This window comes from Manis javanica, unplaced genomic scaffold, assembly GCF_040802235.1.
Source record: "Manis javanica isolate MJ-LG unplaced genomic scaffold, MJ_LKY HiC_scaffold_25, whole genome shotgun sequence".
In the NCBI taxonomy this organism is placed as follows: Eukaryota; Metazoa; Chordata; class Mammalia; order Pholidota; family Manidae; genus Manis; species Manis javanica.
The window spans coordinates 241,162-253,048 of NW_027332171.1; the positions used below are offsets into that span (position 1 = coordinate 241,162).

Here is an 11,887-nt window from a genome sequence, read left to right on the forward strand (position 1 = left end):
GCAAGCAATTAGCAAATCTTTATTGAGTGCCAGGTGGTATGCTAGATGCTGGGATACAAAGGTCACTATAAGTTTACAATAAATTGGAAAGACAGAATATAACCATTATTGGATAATCATATTACAAGTTGTGGCTAGAGACAAATATCACCAAACTATCAGTGATAAAGTTGGGAGACACGTCCAAGAATTGGACTGCTCCCTGGAGTTTTGTGAGTGGCTAGTGAACTGGATATTCAACTCACAGTAGACACTGAAAGGTGGGTCAGATTAAAGCTGTGCAAAAGACACAGCATATTCCAGAAGAATGTGATCCAGAGGCATGCTTGCATGTTGAAGGATAGCAGGATATGCCACTCCAAAATATGCCTCTTTGGCATAGTAATTATATTGAGCTGATCATTCTGAAAAACAGACACAGGAAAATCATTGAAAACAGGATAGAAGTTACCCTTTTGCAAGGGAAATTTACAAGGGAAGTCTCCATTTGTCAGGATGTCTCCTCTGTACCAGAAAGGCAAGGATGATTAAATCACAAGAAAGTCTTATCAGTGAAGAGAACATCTAATTTATTCTTTAAGACCCATGTCAAAAAGAAAACCACAGGCCCCAAATGGAGTCTTAATACCAGACCTAACTGCAGTTTCAACCTCTCCCAGAAATGTAGTCTTAACTGGTCCACCAGGAATTTTCTGGTCAAAACCAGTGAGGTAATCTGTCACATGGGCCCTCTCCTTCCAAAAGAAGATGAGCCCCTGCTTTTCCCCCTAAGGGAAGGTGACCTTGCCTGAAACAATCCCTTCTTTTCTTTTGCTACTAACTTCTGGCCCCACCCTCCTGCCTAGAAAAACCTTCCATTCTGTACAGTTCCTTGGAGCTCCCCTGACCTTGCTGGATGGGATGCTGCCTGATTCATGAATCACTTAATAAAGCCAATCAGATCCTCAAATTTTCTCACTTGAATTTTTGTTCTTTAACACCTATCCTGTAACCTTTCCCTCCACGAAGACTTCCTTGAACTCTCCAGTCAGAATAAATCTCTTTGAGACCCAAATGTCTCAAATGTCAACTGCCAGTTATTAGGGTCTTAAGAGATCACCTTTTCCTTTAGTTTCAATGGACTGGCTAAAGCCCCCATCCTGCATGTGGTGGCCATGCTCCCAATAACCTGGAGGATTTTTGGCTGTGGATCATGCCTTTCTTCATTGCCTCTTGCCCCTCTTTCCCTGCTTTCTGTGCATTCCTGATCTTGCTCATACTTTCCTCTTCCAGCTGTTACTCCATGGGCTATGTCATGGATCATGGCTCTTTGCTTTGGGTGAACTGCGTCCCCTCCTTGCCCCACCCCCTGGAAAAGATATGTTGGCACTCCAGTACATCAGAATGTGACCTCATTTAGAGATAGGGTCATTATAGAGGTAATTAAGTTAAAATGAGGTTGTTAGGGTGGGCCCTAATCCAGAATGACTGGTATCCTTGTAAAAAGGGGAAATTTGGACATAGACACCCATGCAGGGAGAACCCCATGTGGACATGAAGACAGAGATCCGATGGTGTGTCTACAAGCCAAGAAATACCAAAGATTGCCAGAAAACCACCAGAAGCCAGGGGAGAGGCCTGCAGCAGATCCGCCCTCACAGCATCAGAGGGAACCAGCCTTAACTGCTACCAGAGACTGATTCTTGGTCTTGTTGTGAGAGAGAATTCAAGAGCAGACAGAGACAAACCATGATCATTAAGAGTTTATTTGGAGATTTAGAATTGAAAACAAAGGAGAATTGGGGCATGGGCAGACCCAAAGGGGGGTTCCCAGAGAGCAGTATGAAGGAAGATGAATATTCACTAAATGAGATTAGGTTATTAGGTTTCAAAGGGGACAGGTGGAGTGTTCCGTTGCAATTTACTTCACCCTCATGGCGGGCAGAGGGATTTCTGACTGTATTTGGTCCCCAGCAGAATTGTCATGGCATGGGGAGGTGTAATTTTTACTATGGTAATGGATTTTGGTCAATTGTTCCTCCATGTAGGAAGTAGCTCGTTTTGCCCAGTCTGGTATCTATAGTCTTACTCCACATCCTGCGGGAACAGCTTAACATAGATTTGTAGCCTATAAGCAAGCATCTGGCTGAATGCAAACACTTGCTGAAGTCCTCCTCCCTCTTCCCTGCTCACGTCTGGTTGTCAACCTACTATGACATAAGAACACTGTGATCTCAGACTTCCAGCCTCCAGAATAGTGAGACCATAGTGTCTGCTGTTTAAGACCCCTAATTGGTGGTATTTTGTTTTAGCAGCCCCAGGGCACAAATACAGCTCCTCTCCTTGATTTCCCTGAAGCTTACTCATGCAAAGCGGTTCCACATAACAGACTTCTTTAAAGTGGGGTTAATGGGGGTTGACAGGGATTGGCAATGGTGGCTGTGCAGCAAAGCAGAACAGAGCCCTTAAAAGTCAAGTGTTGGATGTCTCCAATCTTAGTCCCTAACCTGTTTCTGCCACAGAGAATTTGAACTGGGACTTTTCTTCTCCAGGACCCTGGGTTTCCTCTGGGTGTCCAGGCCTGCCTTTCCTGATCCCCTCACTTCCCTTTGCTGCCCATTCCTGGGCCTCCTCATGGCCCTTTCACACTGTTCCCAGAATCAATAGCTTCTTCCCATATTATTATACAGAACAGTTAGCTCCCTATCTCACCATACATCCTGGCCATGTCCTAGGGGGTTCATTTCTCATACCCCAAAAGATCTGAAGATAATTGTGCCTTAAGGAAATCTGCCACTTGACAAAAATAAATGTATTTTTCCTCTGCAAAATTCAGTTCTGGACTCCCACAGCACTTTCTTTGAATCTCTCTGATGGCTTGATCTCTGTTCTTGGACCACTGTTATCTGTACATATGTGTGTCCTTCCTTATGAGCCTCTGCCACTAAGAGGTGGGATCTGGCTCTTACCTGCAGACGCAGGGTTTTGGTGTTTGAGGAGTGAGTGAACAGATGCCTGAAGTTGGTAAGTTCCAGGGAGAGTCACTGACAGACGTGATGGGTGGCTGGGCCTGGACATCATGGGAGGAGGGCCCTTGAACAGGGCCTTGAATACTGTGGTCAAGAATTTAACCTTATCCCAGAGTGCTGGCAAAGAGCTGGCTTGTTATGAAGTGGCCAAGAACTCGGATATGCTGTGATCATGTCCTGGTGTTTAGTGGAAGGTGGGACTTGTCAGCAATGAAACTGGGTATTTGGCTGATGAATTTTCGGAGCAAAATGTGAGGAGGTTGGGGGAAGTTAGGTGCAATTCATCAAAACGATAGCCATCTGAACAGAAGTCAGGACCAATTGTCCATGGCAAAAGGTCAATGGAAGAATGACCGGAAAGGCTTTTTGGAGATCCTCTGGGCTGCACCTCTCCCATCACAGGTCCAGAGTAAAATGAGGCAGAAGGATTTCAAGGGAGGGGCCTCTGCTGCCAGGTGCTGCCCCACAATGGGGGCCCAATCCCACCCCCATCAATCCTCTTTCTAGAGGCAGGACACCAGCCCCTGTGGGCCTTAAAGTTTTGGACTTGCTCAGGACTTTCACCTCTTTCTCCTACCCTCTTTCTCCCTTTTGGCATGGTAGTTTATCCTAGCCCTGTCCCACCACCGTAATTTGGAAGCACAGAACCTATTCCCTTTCCCAAGTTCACAGCCGGAGTCTCACGCATCACTGATTTAGTTGATAGTTCAGATGAGATTTTGGGCATGGACTTTGAAGTTGATGCTGCAATGAGTTAAGACTCTTGGGGCTATTGTGATGGAATAAATGTACTTTGTATACAAGAAAAACATGAGTTTGTGGGGAGGCAGGGGCAAAATGCTATAGTGTGAATGTGTCCCCCACCCCAAATTCACATGTTGAAACCTAACCCCCAAGGTGATGGTATTAGGAGGTGAGGCCTTTGGGTGGTGATTAGCCCTCATGATTGGATAAGAGGGCCCAAGAGTGATCACCTTCTTCTGCCATGAGGACACGAGAAGTCTGTGACCCAGAAATGGCCCCCACCTGGCCCTGCTGACGTCCTGATCTTGGATTTAAATTCCTATTGTTCATAAGCAGTTTATGGCATTCATGCTAAGACAGAGTCATCGGCATAAGGATGGGCTTTAAAGCCTGGAGACTGGATACCATCATCAAGGGAGTAAATACAGCTGAAGAGAGACTCATAGTAATCCGATGAGAACCACGGCCAAATCCGGGGAAATTCCAATGTTTAGAGGCCAGGGCGAAGAAAAGCACTCTGAGAAGGAGCAGATAGCTCTGCAAGGGAAAATGCAGATCTTGTAATGTGGGGTCCTAAACACCAAGTGAAGAAAGGCTTACAGGGCAAGGGTGCAACCAAATGAATTAAATGCTGCTGGTAAATCAAGTAGGTTGAGCACTGAGGACCTGCTATTGGTTTTAGCAACACGGGGGTCATTGGGGTTTTGACAAGGGTGGTTCTGGTGAACAGATGTAAACACCCGACCTAGAGTGGGTTCAAGAGGGATGTGAAGAGAGGCATTGGAGACAGCAAGCAGAAGTTGCTTGGAGGAGACAATTTCTGTAAAGGAGAGTAGAGAGGCAGGGCAACATCTCCAGGTGGCTCTGGTGGCAGGCAGAGGGGAGAAATGACAACATATTCGGGTGCTTTTGGGAATAATTCAGTCAATTGTGAAAAATGATGATGTGGGAGGAGTGAGTAGATGAGGGGGTGGAATCTGGATCCAGGTAGAAAGAGGCTGGATGTTTCCCCTGTAATAACTGGAGGGCAGCAGGCTGTGGTCACAAGAAGATCCAGTCTTTGGTCAGGGCTTGTAATGCTGCTCTGAGTGCATTCAGTTTCTTAGGGAAATGGGAAGGAAGGTCATCAGGTGAGAATCGGGGAGGATAAGATATGAACTGGTCATCTAGCAGTTGGAAGCGAGTGTAGACTAGGGAAATGAAATGGAACTGCTAGACAGTTATTTCAGGCACTAAAAAGGCAGCTGGTTTGGGTAAACCGTGGTCGGGATATTTTCAGAGGAGCACACAGAGGTGAGAGGGGGTGAGTGGTTTTGATGAGCCTTGGAGTCTCAGCAGAGCAGTGAGGAAGGAGTAGAAGACAGTGAGATGGTAGGAGACTGATGACTGATGGGTTCATTGGCTGAGAACTGTAGGGCCTGGGGCAGTGAGCAGACAGGAGGCAGGGGTGGAGGGAGGGACAGTGAAACCGGGGTATGGGAGGGCCACTTGTGGAAATGACAACCAGGGTAGGTGTGACCTGAAAGTGAGTGAGGTGGGGTGGAGGAAGGGGTCATTGAGGGGCAGGAGAACTTGTTTTTTTATAGTTAGTGAAAAAGGAGGTCGTAGAGGGAGACACTCTCAGACATGTTTCTGTTCTCCTTTCCCCACTTTCTCTGCCCTGTTGGAGTTTGCCCTTCTTTGTGTGGGGCTGATGGTTGGCAGAGGAAATGCTCTTCATTGCCTGATTGTTTATTTAACATCAAGTTTACTTCCTGACTGGTTTGTGTTTTGTTGAACAATATTTGCTGAAACTGTTAGAGCAGGTAGATAGCTAGACTTAAGCAGCGAGAGGGAGGTGGGCTTCTGTCGGATTTTTGCTTACATGCTACACCTTCTGTGTGGACTGTTCTGGAGAGATGTGGAGTAAGGGTATATAGATAATAGACTGGCCCAAACCAGCTGGTTCCAACACAGAGGAGAAATTGACTCAAATTTCACCCCCAAATCCATTAACATAGTAAAAAATCATGCCCCTCCATCATTAACATAGTAAAAAAAATCACACCTCCATGCCTTGACAGTTCTGATGAAAACCAAATACAGCCAAAAATCTCTGTCAATGAGATGCGTGGAGCAAGCCCAAACTCCAAGAAAACCACACCTGTTCCCTTTGAAACCGAACTCCACTTAGCAAACACTCTTCTCTTTTTACATAAAAAGGCTCCCTATTGTTTCCTCAGTGAGACTCCCTCTGGGTCCACCTGTGCCCAACTCTCCGGCGTGTACTATTGCTTTCTCTATACTCTTGTTTCCCAGATAAACCTTTAAGGCTCACCACTTCTTGCTGTGTTCTTGAATTCATTCTCATGCCAAGCCCAGGGACCCGTCTCTAGGAAAACCTGTCACCCGGTGCCACTGGAGATCAGTGTGTGCACATCTGCTGACATTTGCTTACTCTGCCCTTTTTCATTGCTTGTCAAGCCCAATTTGTATGAACAGAACCTTCCCCTAACCATAGGCATGTGCTTACAGCTCCCATCACCAGGGGAGCCCCTGATCACCAAGGGTGAGAGAGGTGGGTGAGTCCCAGCCAATTCATTCCCAGCACAAGTGAATACCCTGGAACATGATGATTCCAGCACACATCACCACTGATAACATCATCACGTGCTTTCTTTCTGTCTTGGGGCCAGGGCTGATGACATGACAGGTTGCGGTGGTCAAAGAACATGGGCTTTGTAGGCAGAGGAAAGACATGGATCAAATTCAGCTACACCTATTACCAGTGGTGTGGACTTGGGCAAATTACCCTTTCTGAGTCCCAGAGTTTCAGATTTCTTGTGCTTAAAACATAGATAATGCCACTCTGTATTGTTTAAATACGAAATTAGATAATGCAGGTGAAGGGGCATTGCACAGAATAATTTGGTAGATATTAAGGGTTCAATAAACATTAGTTCCTTCTTTTTTCAGAAGATTGTGTCCCTTCTACAGATGTTTATTCAGCACCTACAGCCCTGTACAGTGTTCCCAGTGGAGGGTCAGGGGTATTCTGTGATGGCAAGATGACTTCTGGCAGCCTTTAGACTGGCTCAGGGGGTAGCCCTTTAGGGAGTTTTATTGGCTTCTTACTTGGGCAAAGTCTAATCTTGCTGCTCCTGCTATCATCACCTCTGCATCTGTACAGCCTCTTTCTATCAACTCCTGGTTGCTGATTTAACTTTATAAGACATAAAAAGTGTATTGACAGTAGCTGCACCTGGGTGGGAATGGGGCAGAAGGGGTGAAGAAAGGGATGGGGAGGGACTCGGACCTCCAGAGGCTTTGACAGGAAATGGGTCGGCTGGGACTGAGTCTTATCCAGTATTCTGATTGTCGGGAGCCGGTCCGAACCGCCAGCCTGATGACACAGTCCGCGTAGCCGGAGGGCAGGGACAGCACAGTGGCCTTCCCAGAGGAGCAACCCCGATATTCCTCCTGCTCAAAATGCCCCTCCTAATACACTTGCTTATTTCGGTTTCAATTCAAGCTGCCCCTTCAGGGAAGAGGCCATATCCAATTCTCCCTGAAAATTTTAGGTACTGGCCCTAAAGGAAGTTGGAAAAAACCACTACTGCCCTTGAGACTACCCCCGATGATGGGAAAGTGAGACCCCATGAGTACTGAACCCAAGTTTACGGGGAAAAAGATATGGAAAATTTACCTGGGTTGAGGTTCCTTACCCCGCCCCTACATGGCTTCCAAATGACATATTCAATGATTAATGGCGACAGGTGGGTACAGAGAACAAATGATATTCTTGGCTAGCCTGCCAAAGAACAGCCTGGCAAACTATAAAACAAATGAGAACAGGGCATTACCTAACTCCAGATCAGAAAAATCTCCATCGTAAGTCTTACTGAAAATGGGTCCCAGGCACACTCCATAAAATTTGTCCCTGCCTGCCAAAAGGTCATTGTGTCCTTTTAGAGCCCCTTTCTTTCCTACTGGAGATGAAGAATGGGAGTATAGCTAGGAAAGAATGAGGGCCCTACATAAAAACAATAGAATAGCGAACTTTAAATAGTCATCTGTAAAGAAACCAAGAGTCTGGCACCTACTTAACCTTTGCAAGATTTTCCAACCACAATAACTAGGAACAAAGCTTACTTAGGAAAAAGTAGACCACTAGGACATGCCAAGTGATTTAATCTCATTTTCCAAACTCATGTAACCATGCTGTATGTCAAATGAATGATTAATATCTGCACTTTACTTTATGTGATCAAAGAGTATATAAGCAAACTGCTATTTTTCATTAAAGGCCAGGCTCAGCTTTTGCTAGTGTCTGCATCCTCAGTCATTCGGTCAGTCACTGATGCTGTCCATCCTTCAGGGACTCCTGGACTCGCTGGAGCTGGACTTCAGCATCTGATTGCTCAACTCTAAAGGGGAGGGGCCATCCTTTATCACCCAGGTGATACCTTGGAGAGTATCTTATCAGACCTTCACTTAGACATAATTCATTCTTTGGAAAAGCTTTTCTGTAGAATTGTTTTGAGGATCATGTGGGCTGCCTTGGAAGGCACCATCATAATATACAGCATATTAGGTGCTCAAAAAGAAGAAACAATCATTTGAGAAGATACTGTTGAGCAAAGGTTCTCAAATTTGAGTAAGCATTAGAATCACCCAGAAGCCTTGTTAAAACAGACTACTGGGGGTGAACATGTAACATATATAAAGAACTCATATGCCTGAACAGCAAAAAAATCAAATAACTTGATTAAAAAATGGGTGGAGGATCTGAACAGGCATTTTTCTAAAGAAGAAATACAGATGGCCAACAGGCACATGAGAAGATGCTCCACATCACTCATCATCAGGGAAATGCAAATCAAACCATATTGAGAGATCACCTCGCACCAGTTAGAATGGCCACTATACAAAAGACAAGAAATAACAAGTGCTGGCAAGGTTGTGGAGAAACGGGAACCCTCCTACACTGTTGGTAGGAATATAAATTGGTGCGGCCACTGTGGAAAGCATTATGGAGGCTCCTCAAAAAACTAAAAATAGAAATACCATATGACCCAGTAATTCCACTTCCAAGAATTTACCAGAAGAAAACAAAATCCCTGGTTTGAAAAGATATATGCACCCCTATGTTATTGCCACATTATTTACAATAACCAAGATATGGAAGCACCCAAAGTGTCCATCAATAGATGAATGGATAAAGAAGGTGTGATAACATATACACAATGGAATATTATTCAGCCATAAGAAAAAGAAATCCTGCTATTTGGGACAACATTGATGGACCTAGAGGGTATTATGCTCAGTGAAATAATACAGGCAAAGAAAGGCAAATACCATATGATTTCACTCATTTGTGGAATTTAAGAACAAAACAAAACAAAATGAACAAAATAGCAGTAGATTTATAGACACTGAGAAGTGACTGATGGTTACCATGGGGGAGGGGTTCGGGTGGGTGAGGGGGATAAAAAGGCACAAAAATTCTCAGCCATATTATTAGTTGATCACAGGGATGGTAGTACAGCATGGAGAATATAGCCAATTATTCTGTGATATCTTCCTATCTTGACAGATAGTAATGGCACTAGGGGTGAGAATTTAATCATATGGGTAACCTGAACAACTGTGTGTGTACTTGAAACCAATATAAGATTGTATATCAATGATACTTCAATTAAAAAAAAAGTAGATTGTGGGACCCCACCCTCAGAGTTTCTGAGTAGGTCTGGAGTTCGGCCAAAGAATCTGCATGTCTACAGCCTCCTATATCGGGATGATTATACAAGACACTCAAGCATCAAATGGAAGTTTTCATTAAGTTCTTGTCCACTTCTGATATGCTTCTACAAGTTTTTGAGGGCAATATCGCTGAAATACTGGTTTTTCTCCTGAAACCCTTTTTCACTTAGCCTTACACATCTCAGTAAATGGCTGTTCACCTAATTTCTTGAGCCAGAAACCTTGGCATTGCCCTTAATTTCCCCTTCTTCTTCTGTTCCCCCAACAGTTCTTGAGTGCTGGGGATCTCACCTCCAAACCATGTCCCAAATCTGCTTCTTTGTCTTCTCCATCACTACCTGGTCCTGGCTTCAACAGATGGCATTGAGCATCCATACCTCTGGGCACATCTCCTAAACATGTTCTCATGCTCACAGCCCCCTTCCTAATTGGTTCCCCCAGGGCCCTCTGATTACCTAGGACAAGAGAAGGCAGGTGGATCGCAGCCAATTCTTCGGCACTGTGAGTGACTATCTTGGAACATCGTGATTCTGGAACACAAAAGTCAATTATTTTATCATCATCATCATTTATCTCCAAGGTTGGTCCACTGTTCTGTGAAGGGCCAGACAGCAGGTATTTTTTAGGCTTCTCAGGCTTTCTGGCCTCTGTCACACTACCAAATCAGCTGTTGTAGCACAAAAGCAGCCACAGATAATATGTAAACAAATGGGTGTGGCTGTGTTCCAATAAAACTTTATTTACAAAAATCTGGATTTGGTCCATAGGCCTTAGTTTGCCAACCCCCATCCTAGATTATCACTAAATCTCCTCCTGGCCCCCCTGGTTCCTGCCATCCTCCTCCTCCTGTCCTTTCCCTATGAAGCAGGCAGAATGAGCTTTCAGGCCATACACCAGATTACATCACTGTTCTATGGAAAGCTGTCCAGTGGCTTTTCGCCCTAGGAGAAAAATCCAAACCCTTCATGTGGACCCCCTGTCTGCTTTGCTAGTCCCTTCTTGGGACATTCTGCATCTCCGCCATTACATTCCAGCTGCACTGGCTTTCTTTACAGTTCTCTGAACACGCCAAGCTCTTTCCTCCTCGAGCTACTTTGCACAGGTTTGTTTCCTGCCTGGAATGGTTTTTACTGCATGGTCTGTGTGCTAGTTCCTCCCCTTCCCTGTCAGGTCTATATGAGCATACTAGTTGTTTCCCTGTCACTTAGCAGTCCAAGTGACTTGCCTGTCTCACACTCTGGCATGGAATTCCTAGGAGGGCAGGAACTCTACCTGCTTCATTCACCACTGCGGAGGTAGCATGACAGGCTGAATATAATATCGCTGAATGCCTGAGGGAAGAGATATGTAAGGGATCCTTTCCTGGAAATAAGAGGATACTTTTCATTTTAGTGAACAGCTGCTATGTGCCAAGTCTTATCCTGAGCCTGGCAGAAAAGCCGGGAATGGTTGAAGACATTGTGCCTGCCAAGCAAGGTCGAGTCCATCTGAATGGTACACACTGCGGGCAGTAAGTCCCGGGAGGAAGAAGTCAGGGAAGTATGGTCACAGCGTGGCATTGGGGCGGTGGGCCTGGGGAGCATGTGCCTGTCCTTGATGTGGCACACCCACTGACACAGTGCACCTTCCAAAGACCGAATGTACTTACCCAGTGTAAACTCCTGGACTTCTCAGGGAGGTTGGGAGGGGCCGTAATGCTGAAAGTGTGAATGAGCTACTGTGAAACATAAAGTCACAGTTTTATTTTTTTCCAACCACAATACAAAAATCAGAAATTTCTTCAATCAAGATTTAAAAAAAATCCTCAAAGTTAAACCCTGAATGTCATCACTGCCAGTCAGCCACATTGTGTGATTGTCTTCCCTGTTCCCTCCACACATCTGCTTTGCATCAGACACTTCTGGCCATCGGAACCTAAGACAGCTTCTCTGTGGGAGTGGCTCTTGAACTTGCCAGGTAGAGGAGATGGGGGCAGGCGTAGCAAGCAGGAAACAGAATGGCCTCTTTCATAAGAAATCCCAAATTGGAGGAGAATGAGTCCTGGGACCCTGGGCTTGACTGGAAAGTGTATAAACATTTGCAGCACTTTTGTGCACTGACTGGCACATTCAAATCTCAGAATCTCACTCGAGATTTGAACTGCAAGTCCCTGGGAGAGGGCTGGAGTACATAGGCTGAGACGAGGGCCCAGGGCAGCACCTTGTGAGACACGTGAGAAACAGGATGAGGAGGGCAAGGGCATGTGGACAAGCTGGAGCAGAGCCAGAATAATGTTTAAGAAGCGTGGTTGGTCGGGTTGAATCCTGCAGAGCACAAATGAGATAAGGCTGGGAACAGAACCACTGAACTTGGCACTGTGCAAGGAACTGGTGACTTGGCGAGAGCAGTATTGT

General features: G+C 45.4%; 1 long non-coding RNA gene across 1 annotated transcript in view; it reads left to right on the forward strand.

Moving 5' to 3' along the window:
- LOC118967890 (uncharacterized) overlaps positions 1-11,887 on the forward strand; it is a 30,384-nt gene that overhangs the window by 6,198 nt on the left and 12,299 nt on the right. The window lies entirely within an intron of this gene.